This window comes from Erinaceus europaeus, chromosome 9 (assembly GCF_950295315.1).
Source record: "Erinaceus europaeus chromosome 9, mEriEur2.1, whole genome shotgun sequence".
Lineage (NCBI taxonomy): Eukaryota > Metazoa > Chordata > Mammalia > Eulipotyphla > Erinaceidae > Erinaceus > Erinaceus europaeus.
Genome location: NC_080170.1, coordinates 20934273 through 20951430, shown reverse-complemented (window position 1 = coordinate 20951430; position 17158 = coordinate 20934273). Strand labels below are relative to the sequence as shown.

Genomic DNA, 17158 nt, shown 5'->3' with positions numbered 1-17158 from the left:
AAAAAGTGATTTAATATTAATTTACAAAGTTATAAGACAACAAGGGTATAATTCCACACCTTGCTCACCACCACAGTTCCATGTCCCCATTCCCTCCACTGGAAACTGCAGTAGTTCTCCCAAGATCTATCTCCCAAGATATAGGTTGACTGCTATTTCTTTTTTTAAATTTTTTTATTATATTTACTTATTTATTGGACAGAGACAGCCAGAAATTTAGAGGAAGGGGGAGGTAGAGAAAGAGAGACACCTGTAGCACTGCTTCACCATTCAAAAAGCTTTCCCCCTACTGGAGACCAGGGATTTGAACCCACCAGGTCCTTGCCAATTTTAACATGTGCACTCAACCAGGTGTGCCACTAGCTGGCCCCGGTTGACTGTTATTTCTATAACTACATGTATACATATGTATATATTTGTCCCTTTTTTTCTGTGGGCCTGCCTTCTCTTCCTTCCTTCCCGCCTTCTCCTTCATTCCTATTAATACTTCCGAGTGTCCTTCCTTTCCCTACCCCTTCTCTATCAAGGTGCGGATGAAATTGGGATCCAGAGCCCTCTAGTCATCTTCCCCTAACATTTTCCCCCCTCTGAAGGTATGAACCAAAATTATTTTTGGGGTGCAGAAAGTGGGAGTTCTGCTTCTATAATTGCTTCTTTGTTGAACATGGGTGTTGGCAGGTTGATCTGTATCCCTAGCCTGTTTCTATCTTTTCCTAGTGGAATAGGGCTCTGGAAAGATTTTGGGACACACTGGTGAAATTGTCAGACAGGGAGTTCAGGATGGAATTATAGTAGCATTTACAGCTTGGTGACTGAAAGGAAGTAAGATATAAAGCAGGACAATTTTTTTTATTTTAATAAACAAGAACCAAAAATAGGAATCAAACAAGTGAGAATAGGGATTTTTTTTTAGAGTGGAAAGTAGCTAGTAGTCTATTTTAAGTACGTTCCTAGGGGCCCACTGACTTCAGTAATTTTTGCCTGAGTCTGATAGCTAACATGGAGGTGGACTAAAAATATTGTCTGGGACGATGGTTCAGAGTTGAGAGTAGAACTAAAAAGTAAGAACCTTTCCTGTAGGTTATACAAAACCAGGTGGCAGGCTGACCCACTTTTTAAAAATTATTTTTTAGGGGGGAAAAGAGGAGAGATAAATAGAGAGAGTCAGAGAGGAGAGACACCATAGCACAGCTCCACCATTCATGGAATCCCCTCCTGTGCTGTCTATGGTGCTTCTGTGGAGTGCTGGGGCTCAAGCCCTGGACCTTGTACATGGTAAGGTGAATGCTCTAACAGGTGAGCTACCTCCCAGCTGTGAACCCAAACTGTCTTTTTTTTTAATATCTCATTTACTTATTTTAATGAGAGCAATACACCAGACTGTTGCTGAGCTCTGGCTTATGGTGATGCTGGGAACTGAACATGACTCTGAAGAGCCTTAGGCATGAATGTCTTTTGTATGACCATTATGACATCTCTCCATCTAGAGAACCCACTTCCTAAGTCAAGTCTGTAAACTGGGGGCCTATTAGCTAGTCCAGAACATTTAAATTACTTTAATCAATAGTCTTTTTTTTTCTTTTTTTTTTTTGCCTCCAGGGTTATTGCTGGGACTCGGTGCCTGCACTACAAATCCACTGCTCCTGGAGGCCATTTTCCTTTTTGTTGTTGTTGTTGTTGGATAAGACAGAGAGAAATTGAGAGTGGAGAACACCGAGAGGGGGAGAGAAAGATACACACCTACAGACGTGCTCCACTGCTTATAAAGCAATCCTCCTGCAGGGGGAGAGCCAGGGGTTTGAACCGGTATCCTTGTGCCCATATCCTGCACTTTGCACTATGTGCACGTAAGTCGGTACACCACCGCCCGGCCCCCTAAACTATAGTCTTAATGGAATCTGCTGCTAGTGTCTTTGTTGTTCTTTTTTTTAAAAAAAAACTTTATTGGATAGATACAGTCAGAAATCATGAGGCAAGGGGGCAAAAGAAAGGAAGAGAGACAGAGAGACACCTGTAGCACTGATCACCATTCACAAAGCTTCCCCCTGGAGGTGGGGACTGGTGGCTAGAATCTAGGCCTTTGTGCTTTATAACACATGCACTCAACCAGATGTGCCACCACCTGGTCCCAAGTTCTTTAATTTTTATACTGTTACTTATTTTTTCACTAGTCATACAAAATCAGTATATACTTAGTTTGGGGTGTTAAAATTTTGGCATGTATTCTTTTAGTCATTTTTTTTCTATGAATGGTGAGTTTTTAAATAGTTTACATAATTTTTTGTAGAAATTTTATCGTATTCACTTGTCTTTTTAAATATTTTTTTCCCTTTTGTTGCCCTTGTTGTTTTATTGTGTAGTTATTATTATTGTTGTTGGATAGGACAAATAGAAATAGAGGAGGGGAAGGCAGAGGGGGAGAGAAAGACAGACACCTGCAGACCTGCTTCACTGCTTGTGAAGCAACTCCCCAGCAGGTGGGGAGTCGGAGGCTCGAACCGGGATCCTTATGCCGGTCCTTGCACTTTACACCACCTGTGCTTAACCTGCTGCACTACTGCCCAACTCCCAATGTATGGTATTCACTTAATGTCATTTTAAGGCTTATTTATTGACATAGTATTTAAAATATCATAACGAGAATCTTAAAGGTATGTAAGATATAAAGTCTAATTAGGCAGCCGAATAGGTGAAACACGTGTTGGAATCTGTTTTATCTCTATAATAATTTTGAAATATTCCTAAGTCAAAGGTTTTTTTTAACTGTATTTGTGATTAAGAGTTTGCTACAAGATTGTAAGATTACAGTGTATAGTTCCACACCACACCCACCACCAAAGTTCTCTATCCCCCCCCACTAAAGATAATGACCATAATTCTCGCAAGTCATAGAAGCACATTGCTTGCTTCTGCTTTTATTTTCAAATTCATGTGTATCAGATATCTAGATTCTGTTATCAGAGTGAAACCATGCGGTAGCTTTCTTTCGTTTCTTTTAAATGTAAGTTTAAAAAATGCAGATTACTAGAAATATAATATATAAAAACTGTGGATGACAAAGAAGGAGAAATAACCACAGCACCATGATCACACTAACAAAAATAATTATTTAGCAACATCAAATATCATAGCATGCGGGAGTCGGGCAGTAGCACAGCAGGTTAAGTACACGTGGCACTAAGTGCAAGGACAGGCGTGAAGATCCAGGTTCGAGCCCCCGGCTCCCCACCTGCAGAGGAGCTGCTTCACAAGCGGTGATGCAGGTCTGCAGGTGTCTGTCTTTCTCTCCCCCTCTGTCTTCCCCTCCTCTCTCCATTTATCTCTGTCCTATCCAACAACGATGACATCAATAATAACTACAACAATAATAACTACAACAATAAAACAAGGGCAACAAAAGGGAATAAATAAATATTTTTAAAAATATATCATAGCATGCAAACTTGTCCAACTAGGTAATTAAAAAAACTATTCAAAGCACAATTTTTTTTTTTTGCATCCAGGATTATTGCTGCCTGCACTGCGAAACCAGTGCTCTCTGCAGCCATTTCCCCCATTTTATTGGATAGGACAGATAGAAATTGAGAGAGGAAGGGGATATAGAGAGGGAGAGAGAAAGAGAGACACCGCAGACCTGTTTCACCGCTTGTGAAGCATCCCCCCACTGGTGGAGTGCTGGGACTTGAACTCAGACCCTTGTGCTTAGCACTATGTGCACTTAACCAGGTGCACCACTGCCTGCTCCCCCCAGTCACAGTTCCTTTATTTATTTTTTAATTTATTTTATATTTATTTATTTTATTTTCCCTTTTTGTTGCCCTTTTTTTTGTTGTTGTTGTAGTTATTGATGTCATCATTGTTAGATAGGACAGAGAGAAATGGAGAGAGGAGGGGAAGATAGAGAGGGGGAAAGAAAGATAGACACCTGCAGACCTGCCTCACTGCCAGTGAAGTGACTCCCCTGCAGGTGGGGAGCCGGGGGCTCCAACCGGGGTCCTTACGCCGGCTCTTGCACTTTGTGCCAGGTGCACTACCGCAAGACTCCCAAAAGTTCCAAATAAGGTCCATACAGTACAATTATTTTCTCCTGAGTTTTATTTAATCTATAGGTTTCCTTCCCTTTGGCTATTACTATAAGAAATTTTGTCCAAGTGTTCCAAGAGGTGGTGCAGTGGATAAAGCATTGGACTCTCAAGCCTGAGGTTCTGAGTTCAATCCCCAGCAGCATATGTATCAGAGTGATGTCTGCTTCTTCCTCTCTCCTATCTTTTTCATGAATAAATAAATAGTTTTTTTAAAAAAAGAAATTTTGTCCCAGAAACAGTTTGACCTGTGTGTTGTTCCACAATCTGAAAAAAAAAAAAAAATTGGTAGTTAACAGCTAGGAACTTAACCTGCTACTGCTGCTTTCTTCTCCTTCTCCTCCTTCTTGTTTTGTTTTTTTTAAGTAATTGGCGTATCATAGATTTTATATAACCACCCCGCCCCCACATTTGTACTTTATTGGAAAGTTCCATAGATCTGGCATTCCCATATGGTAACAGTTGGCCTGGAGAGGAGTAGTGACCAGCTCAGCCTCATCTAGGTGGGCTGTGGATTATCTGGTAGGTCCCAGCTCATATTACTGCCTGGTTCCCCAGGGAAATTGAAGTCGTCACCCCACCTAAAACATGGCTCTTTGAGGGCAGTTGCTTGGCTTCTCAACACAGGATCACATCCAAGAATATAAAGGGGATGAGACAAAATAGCATGGACAGGGACTTTCTGAAAATGCTTGACAGCATAGAGACAGCAACTGTGTAAGGGGAACTGAAGTGACAGAATTTGGTGAGAGCCAAGGAAAGGAAAGGAAAGGAGAGGGGAGGGGAGGGGAGGGGAGGGGAGGGGAGGGGAGGGGAGGGGAGGGGAGGGGAGGGGAGGGGAGGGGACGGAAGGGAAGGGAAGGGAAGGGAAGGGAAAGAAAAGAGTAAAAGAGAAAGAAAAACAGAAAGAGGGGAGGGGGTGGTGGTGCACCCAGTTAAGCACACATAGTAAGTAGTAAGTGTAAGGACTCGCACAAAGATCTGGGTTTGAGCCCCACCTGCAGGGGGGATGTTTCTCAAGTGGTGAAGCAGGTCTGCAGGTGTCTTTCTCTCTCCCTCTCTCTCTCCCTCTCCCTTCTCAATTTTTCTCTTATCCAATAAAATGGAAAAAATGGCCACCAGGAGCAGTGGATTCGTAGTGCAGCCATCAAGCCCCAGCAATAAACATGGAGGCAAAAAACAAAAAGAAAGAAAGAAAAGGAGAAAATGAGGAGAGAAGAAAGGAAAATGAACACAGTGTTACAGTTCTTGAATGCAGAGTGAGTTCTAGATTTTTAACCCAAGGTGAAGAACAGAAGAAGCCAGTAGACTCAGAAGCAACAACACCGCTATGATCATTTTATATATGAGGATAATATTGAAACCTTGAAAGAGAAAGAGAAGGGGGACAGTGATGTTTAAATTAGTCAACAGTCTTAACTCAGAAAGGTCAGGCAAAAACAGAAGTGCTGAGGAGATCAAGCAAACTGAGAGATGTCTCCTGGGAAAGGCCCCCAAAGAGCAGAAGGAGCGTGTTGTGAGAGTGAAGAGCCGAGAATTTTGCAAGTTTTTGGATTTGTTTTTTGGACTTGCAAATGTACTGAAGTGAAAAATGTTACCAAAAAACCCCCCAGAAGAACAGAACACACGTTTAGTTTTGAAAAGAATTCAGCTATGGCAAGCTGGAACGTTTCTCTGGAAATTTCCAGATAGCTCTCCATACTCAGAAGCATGATTAAGAGAGAGAGAATGAATCTGTGTGCGACCGGTTATGAGGAAGGGTGGAAAATTTTGAAGGACAGGACTGATTATGTAAGTCTTAGCCTGTGGAGCTTAAAACTGTTGCCACGATATTTTTCGTTATTAATAACAATTTGGGGAAATCAACTCGCTTCTGGAGAAACATTTGGCTCTAATGAGGAAGACATGCTACTGTTTGTGAATCCCCATGCGGATGGAAGGAGCCATGCACTGGCTAAGCCTCTTAGGACAGTCAGAGCTGGTTGCAGCCTTACGGAGTTATTGACAGCATCTAATCAGGACACCGCCTGGAACACGTATTGACACCAAGAACTGGCTCTGGCAAACCGGTGCTTCAGTGTCTTCCTGTCAGTCACCATGTGGCCCTGGCAGCTCACCCAGGGACAAGTTCTAGGGCTTAAAGGCTGCTTGGCACTCAGTAGCTTTTTTTTTTCTTTTCCTTTTTTTCTCACTGTGTGGATGGTGGGAACTTAGCTCTGCATATTTTATTTCGAGCAGTCCCAGCTCACACTTACAGAGCCCTCAGCATGTCCAGGCACCTTTGTGAATGCCTGACATCTGTCATCCCATTTAACCATCAAAAGGCCCTCTAGGCAGTAAGCTTAAAAATAAAATTAGTCCCATTTTGTGGATGAGAAAGCGATCTCAGGGAGGGCATAGTAAGTGACTTGCCACACAGCACGGCAAATAGCACTTTTTTTTTTTGCCTCCAGGGTTATTGCTGGGGCTTCTTGCCTGCACTATGAATTGACTGCTCCTGGAGGCCATCTTTTCCATTTTGTTACCCTTGTTATTGCTGTTGTTGTTGAATAGGACAGAGAAATCGAGAAAGGAGGCAAAGAAAGAGGGGGAGAAAAAGATAGACACCTGCAGACCTGCTTCACAGTTTGCTACCGCCCATCACCCTCCCCTCCCGTGAATAGCATTTTAAGTGACTAAACTGGGCTTTCAACCCAGGCAGGCAGTATCCAAAGATGACATTGCCTCCTCCCCTGCACCTTCCTGTCTCAAGGAAACACATGAAGAGCAATGTCTCCTACAGGCCAACCCATCCTGTGTTTCCTAATCTCATACTTCTGTTGTCTTGAAATATCTGCTGGTGTCTGGGGCTTCCAAGTCCTGCCTTTATTTTAAGTGACCCAATACTTTCATCTGACAATAACAAACCCTCCCCTCCACCCCAACTCTTTAAAAAATATCTGGCTGCCTTGCAGTTAATAATCGGAGTCTGTTTTCTTTATAGAGATGATCCCATTTTCAAAACACCATCAGAACTAGGATGCAGAATTGCAAACACTGTATTCCAGGATCAAAACAGGAAGTCGGTTAAGCAAAGAACAGACTTTTTAATCCTTTTAAAGTTGTAACCCGAGAGCAAATCTTTTCTAAAGGAAGTTTTAAAATAAGTCACATACTATCAAAACACAGGGAACACGGGGTAGGGGGGAAAATAGTAGACAAAGCCTGGGTGTTAGTGCAGCAGGCTGTAACTTGGGGGGGGGGGGGGCGAGTTTAACACAGGCCTGTAGGGAAATGCTTTCGCAGTGAGAGGGCCAGGCACATGAGGAGAGATCCTAGCGGGTGGTGGGCTCCTGTCTTGAAGGAAGAATCTCTTCTTCGTGTGAAATAGTCTGTAGCGCGCCTAGGAAAAGCAACCCAGGCCTCTCCTCACGCAGGTGACAAAGAGATTACCAGGGGACTGGACTTAACTAAAACTGCGCTTTTTTTTTTTTTCCAGAGTCCCGCCTCTCTCAAATGTGCAGGGTTTGGAAATTGTGGAAACTGCACCCCCAAATCCAAGGCCCCTTTTGCGGCCCGGGCCCCTGACACCCAGCTAGTCCTGTGTTCTCCGTGGAGGTGGTGGAGGGTGCTCTCCCCTGGGTGGGACATGGAGGACCCCCAGGGGTCCAGGCGGGGGTGGGGTGGGGGTCTGGGGCCTCGCCTGTCCCAGCCCCGCGCAACTCCGGGGCCAGAAGCGCCCCATCCTGCTGGGGGTCGAGGGCGGGGGTGCGAGGTTCGGGGCCCCTTTCCTGCCCGAGGTCGGGGGTCGGGGGTCGAGGTCGGGTGCCTCCCGGGGGAGAAGATCGGAGGGGGGGGGGACCGGGGCCGAGGTAGGGTCGCCCCCCGGCCTGCCGCGTGCTTGCCCCTTCCCGCCGGGCCCCTTCCCGCCGGGGGCGGGCCGCAGTCTGGCCCGGCCGGCGTCCATTTTCTGGGCGGCGCTGCGCGGCGCGGTGGCGGCTCCGGGTCTGGAGGCGCCCTGGACCCCCGGGGGGCGCGGGCCGCCGAGCGGAGCGGGTGAGTGCAGGTCCCGGGCCCGTCCCTTCGGCTGCCTTCCCCGGGAAGGGGCCCCGGGACCCCGCGAGCCCGAGCGCAGGGCCGCGAGCGCCGCAGATGCTGCAGAGCCGGGAGGCACCCCGCCCGCAGGTGCCCGGCGCGGGGCTCGCGCCCTGGAGGGCGGTGGGCGCGCGGGGGTGGGGGGTGGGGGCTCCCACTGCATCCGAGGCTGGGGGGCGGGGGGCTGCGGGCGGCCAGACATGCGCACCCGGGCTTGGGGAAGGTGTGGGCTCCGGAGCTGCTGCTGCGTAGGCACTCGCGCTTTCCCTCCCTCCCGGGACAGGGACTCGAACCCTGCGCCGTGCCTGAGCGGTTCCCAACAAGGAGCGCTGGAGCCGAAAGGGACGTGCATAGGCAGGGCCCTGCACCCAGCTTGCTCTCTCAGCCTCCTGCTCGGGCAGCAGCTAGGTCAGCGGTTGGTACAGCACACTGGCCCTCCGCTAGCCACTTCATTGCAGGGTATGTAATAACTACCCACTCCCCCCACCCTGCGATTTTTTTAATTTGCCTCCAGCTTGCACTTTATCACTTGCTGTGCTGGAGGTAAGCGATTAATTCCCATCCTGAACTTTGGCCCCAAATGAATATGCCTTAAAGGCATTCCAGACTATGCGTTGGGGTGCCGTAAAGCACATTTTGAAGAGGCAGTCTTTTTCTCCTGGTTATGAAGCTCAACTGCTTGATGGTTATCGGCAGAAGGCACAGGAAGGTTTAGTCTGTTGTTGCAGAGAAATTTCCAGTTAGGTATGGTGTCTAAATGGAGTGGGGGTTTTTTGTTTGTTTGTTTTTGTTTTTGTTTTCCCCAAGAAGTTGTGGGGATCCATTAGAAGATCTTGAAGACGGTTCAGCAGTTGCTACAGAATTTCTTCCGATAGTGCCGGATAGACAAGAGCAGAGGAGAAAAATGCCAGCATGCGTTGCACGTAGTGCGCATTGTTTTGAGACTTTGGGGTTTCTGTTTACATAACATAATTTGGAGAACACCAGTGGATCACTGTTAAAAAGAAAGAAATCCAGAGTTACAGGTTCATAACCCAGGCATCGGAGTCCATTGAATCTGTCTTTAAGTCCCAGGTTGAATTTAGACCTCTTTCTGTGTTGTTGTAAAATGGAAGCGTGCTCCCCTGTCGGGGCCTTGTGAAGACTGCCCGAGTCACACGTGTACCTCTGTCTCTGCACTCAGTCACCGCCTTACTTGAGAGGAGATGTTCAGTGCACATGCTGATTGCAACCACTGTGGTTGCTGAAACATCAAATCTTGGCGGTTAGTCATGAGTCTGGTGTTTTCTTTCTTTCTTTCTTTTTAGATCTTGATGTGGTGAAGATGGAGGACTCAGAACCCAGGATTTCCATGTGACTTCTGCCAAAGTACAGGAAACTAACTCCGCTAAGGCTGGTCTGTTCTGAGTGAGGTAACCACATTTCTATCTCTTCTTTGGTCCAACATGAAGAAGGAAATGGGTTTTCTGTAGCGCTGAAAACTCCCAGAGGGGCCATAGAGATACCAGGTTCAGGGCTGACAAAGGGACAGCGACAGTGCAGTGAACTGTTTTTGAGGGGCTATGATGGGGAAGACCCAGCAGCAAAGGAGGGACTAAGGGAGTACAGCTTTATGACAACCAGGTGCCACTGTAAGTCTCTTCTAGGATCTCTAGTGACTTTAGGCCAGAAAGAGCCCTGGGGACATCACGGAGCCCCAGAAAATGTAAATGACTCCTTAAGGTGACCCAGTGGGCTGGACTCATTTGCCAGCCTGAGAGCTTAAGGGGTCACAAGCTTGAAGCCCCTATTTTCAGGATATTTGGATTTAACCAGACATGTCTGACAGTTCAGCACAGTCAGTTCCAACTGTGAAATGTGTACAGTCTCCGGTGGTAATGGTAACAGCTACCACATATGGGACACTTTCGTGCACGTGTTCAATGTTCTGGATTTTGACTTGCTCCCTGCAAACCCCTCTGAGGTGAGGAATTCAAACAGGGAAATGCAGGCAGCACAGGCAGGCATTGCTGCAAATTCTGTGTGCAGAGCACAATGCCAGGACCACAAAGGTCAAGGCAAAGCGCTTGCCACAGAAGTGCTGGCACCCTAAACTCCAAAGAGGCAGAAGCACTGGGCAGTGCTTGCTTTTTGACTCTCCTCCACCCGTAGTGCACAGTCGAAGCAGGAGCTATCACGGAAGAGGCAGAGTAGTAACCGAATTGTCAAAGTTCTCGCCTTTCCCCTTCAAAGTTAGTGTATATTTCCAGCCATCAGTCAAACTTTCATTTCCAATTTATAAGTAATACGTTGTGAGGTTTTCTGAATTTATCCATTTGTTCTTTCAGCAAGTGCTTATTGAGGTCCTGTAGGGCACTTGGGTATTCAAGACCAAGAAGATTACTGTGACTTTATCATGATATTAGTCACGCTCAGTCTCTTAACAAGGAATTATTTATCCTATTGGTAGAGATCGTCTGTGGTTTATATGATAGACTTTCAGCTCAAAGGATGTTGGAGATTGATCTAGAAATAGGATTCCAGCTGGATATATAGGAAAAATCTTTTATTTATTTTTTTTTAATCTTCAGAGTGGAATAACTTCTTTAAACTTTGTTTTGCCACTACTATTACCTACTCATAGAGAGGCCTTTTATTTGTATACTTAACCTATGAGTGGAGAAAAAAGCATTTTGGCAAAGGGACTTGACTCTCCAGCTTTGTGAGCCACACAGGACTGAGTATTTAGCAATGGAGCAACCTAAGAGGTCCTTTAGTTTGTCAGCTACAAAGAGCTGCGCCCTTTAAATACAGTCAAATTGTAAGTCTTGACTGCTACTTACTATATACACTTAAACGCCATACAGAACAAACGAAATGTTGAATGTGAATGTGTTTGGTGAACTTGAGGTGCTCTGTAAAATCTGTATGATAAGTGTTCCGTGAGACCTCCAGGCATACAAAGCAACAGAGAACAGAGGCATTTGGCAGCAGAAAGATGTGGCCCCTTTCCCCCTCAGACCCCATTTTGTGAGGAAGGAAATGAAATACTCAGGGATGATCATATGTCAAAAGGCAAAAAAAATAAATAAATAAATAAATAAAAAATAGAAAAAAAAATTTTTGGTAAGTTAAGGAGGAAGAGGACCTTTTTGCTTCTTTGAGTCAGTGGGTCACTTTCTTGAGAAGGAAGCATTGAAGCCAAGCTTTAAAGGATGTGGAATTTTCATGAAAGATGGGAAGAGGTATTTGAGGTGGGAGTGGGGGAGGAGAGAACACGACAGCTGATTTAGAAAAAGGCTATGAGTCTAATCGAGTTAGAACTGGTCTATGCAGGCATCCAGAGGGAAATGGAGTTGGAGAACATTTGGTGCCAAAAAAACGGTCTTCAGTGCCAAGCTGGGAAATATGACTGTATTAGCCAATGGGAAGGTTGGAGGTACTTAGGCAGGGGAGTGTCAGGGCTATGCGTAGGAGTTCAGGGAGATTAGAAGGCAGAACAAACACCAGAGGTAGAAGACCCTTAGAAGAGTATCAGACCCTTAGTTGAGCCCACACACTACCATGCATGAGGATCCAGGTTTGAGCCCCCGTTCTTCATCTGTAGGAGAGCACTTTATGAGTGGTGAAGCAGGTCTGCAGGTGTTTCTCTCTCTGCTGCTCCCCTCTCAGTTTCTCTCTGTTAGAGAGAGAGAGGGGGGGGGGGAAAGAATTGGCTGATAGATGTGGTGGATTTATCATGCAGACACATAGCCCCAAGGATATTCCTGGTAAAAAAAAAAAGAGAGAGAGAGAAACAAGAATACGTTCCACCGAGGGAAAGATTCGACATGGAGGTTGTGAAGTAGGAAAGGCACAGAGCCAAGAAAATTGTTGATCCAGCTTGATACATCATTAGAAATGGAGCAGGTGAAGTTGACACTGAGATGTTTAGTGCAGTGGTTCTCATGAAGGAAACTGGGAAGGAGGTGTGCAGCCATATTGTAGAGGTACTGAATCTGAAGTGTTGCACTGTGACACCCCTCAGACACATGGGCCTTTGCACTTCAGTGGAAGGTCAAGGCTAGCTTAGGAGACAGTTGATAGAAAAAGTGAGGAGGTGGGAGTTGGGCGGTAGCATAGCAGGTGGCGCAAAGCACAAGGACTGGCATAAGGATCCCAGTTCGAGCCCCCGGCTCCCCACCTGCAGGGGAGTTGCTTCACAGCCGGTGAAGCAGGTTTGTAGGTGTCTATCTTTCTCTCCCCCTCTCTGTCTTCCCCTCCTCTCTCCATTTCTCTCTGTATTATTCAACAATGATGACATCAATAATTACAACAATAAAAAACAACAACAAGGGCAACAAAAGGGAATAAATAATAAATATTTTTTTAAAAAAGAAAGATATAGTAAAGAAAAAAAAGTGAGGAGGTGTGTCTGTAGGGAGGATAAAGGGAGGTAGAGGTTAGGGATGAGACTTGATGAGAAAGGAGATGAAGCTTGGTGAGGACCCAACAGGAGGAAGAGCCATAGGGAGGAAGACTCCAGAAGGCAGCAGAAGGGCTTTTCCCACTCATAAACAGAATTTGAGAAAGAATAACAGAAAGTCTAACTCAAAGCAGGATCTGACTAAATTTGTAGTAGGGCACCAAAGTAAAAACTCTGGGTGGAGGGTGAGGGTGGATGTTCAGCTTCATGGGGTGGGGGTGAGGGGGTTGGACACAGTCTTTTGGTGGTCGGAATGGTGTTTTTAAATTTAAAAAAAAAAAAGAGAAGGGCTTTTCCCACTGAGGGGAGCCCAGAACAGGATAGACCAGGCTCAGGAAGCCCTTGGATTGGGACATTTGGTGGAGTTTTCCTTGGAAAGGTAATATGACTTGCAGAATCAATGTTAAGTGGTCTCTTTTGCAAAAATGTACCGCTTGAACACATCAAAAACCCACTGTTTTTTTTTAAATCTTATTGGGTAGAAACTTCTTCTTCTTCTAGCGTTTGCCCTTCTTCCATAGCCAGTCAACAGCGTAAGGAGCTGCTTGTTGCTGGCTTTGAAAGTGACTGGGATCCATGTGAATTCAGTCGGCTAGGAAGGATCTTCAGTTTCCCCAATGAATGGGTACTCACGGGATGCACCACGAGAAGGTCGATCCAATGCATCTAGGGAAGGGTGAGATGGAGGCAGGGGAGAGAGAGAGAGAGAGAAGGAGGGTGAGAGAGACACCTGCAGGATTGCTTCACAACTTCCCAAGCTTCCCCCCTGCTGGTGGGAACTGAGGGCTTGAACCTAGGTCCTTGTACATTGTAACATGTGCACCCAACCAGGTGTGACAACACCCGGCCCCCAAAAATCATTGTTAAGGACCCAGCAGATAAGTCAGTAGTAAAAACATAAGCCTCACAGACCCAAAACCTAGTCACTGCATTAAAAAAATGTTTTTTCCTTCATCACTCTTTAAGTTTTACCCTAGCAAGTCCCCGAATACACTGCTGCTCACTAATATCCAGGCTGTTAAGTGTAGTTTGTGTTCGTGATCATATCTGTTCTCTGCAGAGAAGTTTGTAGAAACTAGATTTATGTGGATGTAAAACGTCTTTTTTTCTCTTTATTTATTTATAAAATGGAAACACTGACGAGACCATAGGATAAGAGGGGTACAGTTCCCATCATCAGAACTCCATATCCCATCCCCTCCCCTGATAGCGTTCTTATTCTTTAATCTTCTGGGCGTATGAAACCAGGGTCATTATGGGGTGCAGAAGATGGGAGGTCTAGCTTCTGTATTTACTTTCCCACGGAACATGGGGTAAAACGTTAAGGAGTTGCAGTCCTTTGTCTTTCATTGTATGGTTACTGTAGGACTTATGTGCATGCGCACGCCTGCACGTGTTTTCATGGGCATATGAGCTTAGTACATTGGAATGAGAAGACTGGGGTCAGATAAATCTCATTTCACAACCTCACTGGGCCCTTTTCCAGCCTTGTGACTTGAGGAAAGTTGCCTTCTCTCTAGGCCTAACTTTTTCCACCCATAACTCAAATAGGATTGTTTTGAAGATTTGAGTGATTACATTTGGTTGGGATTTATACCACTGCAGGCAAATAATATCTGTCTGTTCCCTTCCCCCTTACAACCTTATGTAGGTATGTAAATTTCTACCTAACGAGCATCTATATATAAAGCCTTATCTTTGACTCATTTTAATGTGTGAATTTTATCTTGGAAAGGATGAACTTCCCACTGGAATAACCTAAACTGTGTGAGTTAATGTATCAGCAATGTATAGGTAAGAATCCCCGGGGCTAGGCAGTGGTGCACCTGGCTAAGTGCACACATACAGTGTGCAAGGACCTGGGTTCAAGCCCCCGCTCTCCACCTGCAGGGAAGAAGCTTCATCAGTTTCTCTGTCTCTTTCCCTCTGTATTTCCCTCTACCCTCTCAATTTCTCTCTGTTTCTATCCAATAATAAATAAAGATCAAAAAAAAAAATTTTAAACAATCTACCTGGAGAACTTTTTAAAGTATAGGTTCTAATTCAGCAGATTTGGGGTAATCCCCTGGGTACCTTTCATTGACACCCACACTTCTGCAATGAAGATTAACAGCTGTCAGTGTCTAGGGAACAGCAAGGGATAAAGCTGAGAACTGATCTGTCAATTTCAGATACAATTTATATTGGGTTGTCAGAAAAGTTATGATACATTTTTGCACAGAAAAACACGTCATGACTTTCCTGGTAGTCCAATATTAGACATATTTATGCTCAGAAGTTTCATTTAGTTGTACCACGAGAGCTCATGATTCATACTGATACTAAAATAAAAATAGAAAGATCCCAGACAGATAAGAAATGGTTGTACCACCATAGCCTGCTATCCCTGTTTGGTTGATCTGTCATTAAAGAAGCAGGTGACAGGCAGCCCCAGTCCACTTTATTTTTCTCTGGAGTAAGTGGTGACACTGTCCCTCTGCCCAGAGTTTATAAAAAACAATGTAAGGTAAAATGTTGTTAGCAGTAACCGTTAGTGGTAACTGTGGTACAGTCACACCATTAAAAGACTTACCTGCACTTATCTCTGACAGAGTGAGCGAATAAACAGCTCTGTTTCATCTTCATGTGCCAGTCTAGCTTCTCTGGCAGGAGACAGACAACCAGGGACTCATGGCTGAGCTGGGAACGCAGTTCAATCTTTATTTACGAGCGGGGATGCCGTTCAACAATCTAATCTCTTCTAAATCTCTCTTCATTAGAAAGCCCTGTCTTTTATATCTCCTGAGGCGGAAGTGTCAGGAAGAGGAAGTATGTTGGATAGGGAGTGGGGAGAAGGAAAATAGCATGCAAACCAGTGGGGATTAAACCAGTGAAAACAATGATTATGTAAATAGACCACAACGTCAAGCAGTGCAACGAAGGGGTCTTAGAAGGAGAATTTAGAAGCATACCAACATTTCCCCCTTTCTTTTTAACTAATGGCCATACTATCAGGAGTGTGGGGTGAACAGAAACCTATGTTGTACAGGCATTTTCAAAAGAACTGGCAGAAGACATGGAGGAACAAGGAGGAGAGCAGCAAGAACCAGTGTGATGCCAAGGGGAGGCCTGAAGGGGTGTTTCCTACCTCAAGGGGCAGAGCCTTGCAGGCGAAAGGACATTTCTTGCCTCTGGGGCATCTATTGCCTCAAAGGGCATTTCCTGCCTCTGTGGGCATGACCTAGTAAGGAGGGGGAGTTTCCTGGCTCTGGGGGCAGGGCCTGAAGGTGAGGGGGCGTGGCCTATAGAGTTCCAAGGCTCTGGCTACAAAGTCCATGGACTGCTGCAGTCAGTCTTTGAGAAACCCAGAAGCATAAAGGAAAACTGCTGTAAATTTGTGTAAAGTGCCCAAGAGGTATACCAGTAGGTCCAAGAGAAGTGTCAGTCCAAAGCAGATAACCACAGAAGAAATGTCAGGGGATGAACTGCTGCACATCTGTCTCGATGGGGAAGGTCAGCTGCTGTAATTCCACTTTTCTGTAGAGAGTGAGCTTTGGAGTCTGTGAATCAGTTTCTTCAGGTTATGCCAGGTCACATCATTGGTTTTTGGGGGGGATGCTGTAGTCATGCCATTTTGTGAGCGATGTCAGAGAACAGGGGTCCAGATGGATTTCCATGGATTTCATTTGAGCAGATGCTTTTTCATATGAAGACTTGACAGCTGTAATTCACTTACTTGTCAAACAAAACTTGTAGCAGATTAGAAGTTTACTATAATTGATAACTCCATTATAATTGGAAGTCCTTTCTAGTATGATTTTAAGGTTGTTTAAACAGTTTAAACTCAATAAAATGTGGAAAGGTAAACAGAAGAACCATGGTTAGAAGCCTCAGGCATGAGAATCATCAGCATAACCATTGCTTTTTCTTCCCCACCCATACTCATACAGTTTTCAGGATTAAACGTTTCCAAGACATAAACAATCAAAAGAGGAAAAAACAATTTTTTGGATTGTTTCTGGATGTCTCTAGAAATCATGGCTGTGTCCAGCATTTTTTTTGTAAAGTCAATGTCATACAAAAATTCAGTCATTCAAATCACTTTTATGAAATGCAACTGAAAGCAGACAGCAAACTTAAGATATTCAGAGAGAACAACAAGGGGGGAATTGAGAGAAAAGTGGTAGGCAGTTTTTGCTTCTTTCACCTTGAACCGGATTATCCAGATCTCACCATGTAGCATCATGAGTCCTCGGAGGGCGTCCTAGTCCAAAAAGCTCCTCAAAATTCCATTTAGGGTGCTTCTGACAGTTCCTGCTGGATTGCTGCAGGCACCCATTTTAAAAAATATCTTCCCATCGAAGAAAGAATCGAATCAGGAGGGTAGAACTAACCACGTGTCTCCATTCTTGGGGACTGCCAGGGTACTGGAGAATGCTCTTCACTTTAGAGTAGTCCTTCTTCGTGGAAAACATGTGAGAGGAAGTCCAGAAGGTTCCAGGAGAAATCTCCGTGCATCTCCCAAGCTCTACGATCACAGTCCAAAAGATCCAAAAGATCACGGAACCAAAGTTCCCGG

The 17158-nt window shown here is 45.2% G+C and overlaps 1 protein-coding gene across 15 annotated transcripts in view; it reads left to right on the top strand.

The window, feature by feature from the left end:
* ZBTB38 (zinc finger and BTB domain containing 38) overlaps positions 1-17158 on the top strand; it is a 126777-nt gene that overhangs the window by 37253 nt on the left and 72366 nt on the right. For 8 of the 15 annotated variants that reach the window (XR_009551524.1, XM_060197512.1, XM_016191229.2 and 5 more), the window contains one exon: positions 9464-9568. The gene's annotated coding sequence lies outside the window, so the exon portion shown is untranslated. Of the gene's footprint in view, positions 1-7979; positions 8247-8594; positions 8616-9463; positions 9569-17158 lie in introns of those variants that run through there. The other 7 variants (XR_009551523.1, XR_009551521.1, XR_009551522.1 and 4 more) reach the window with 3 other exon arrangements.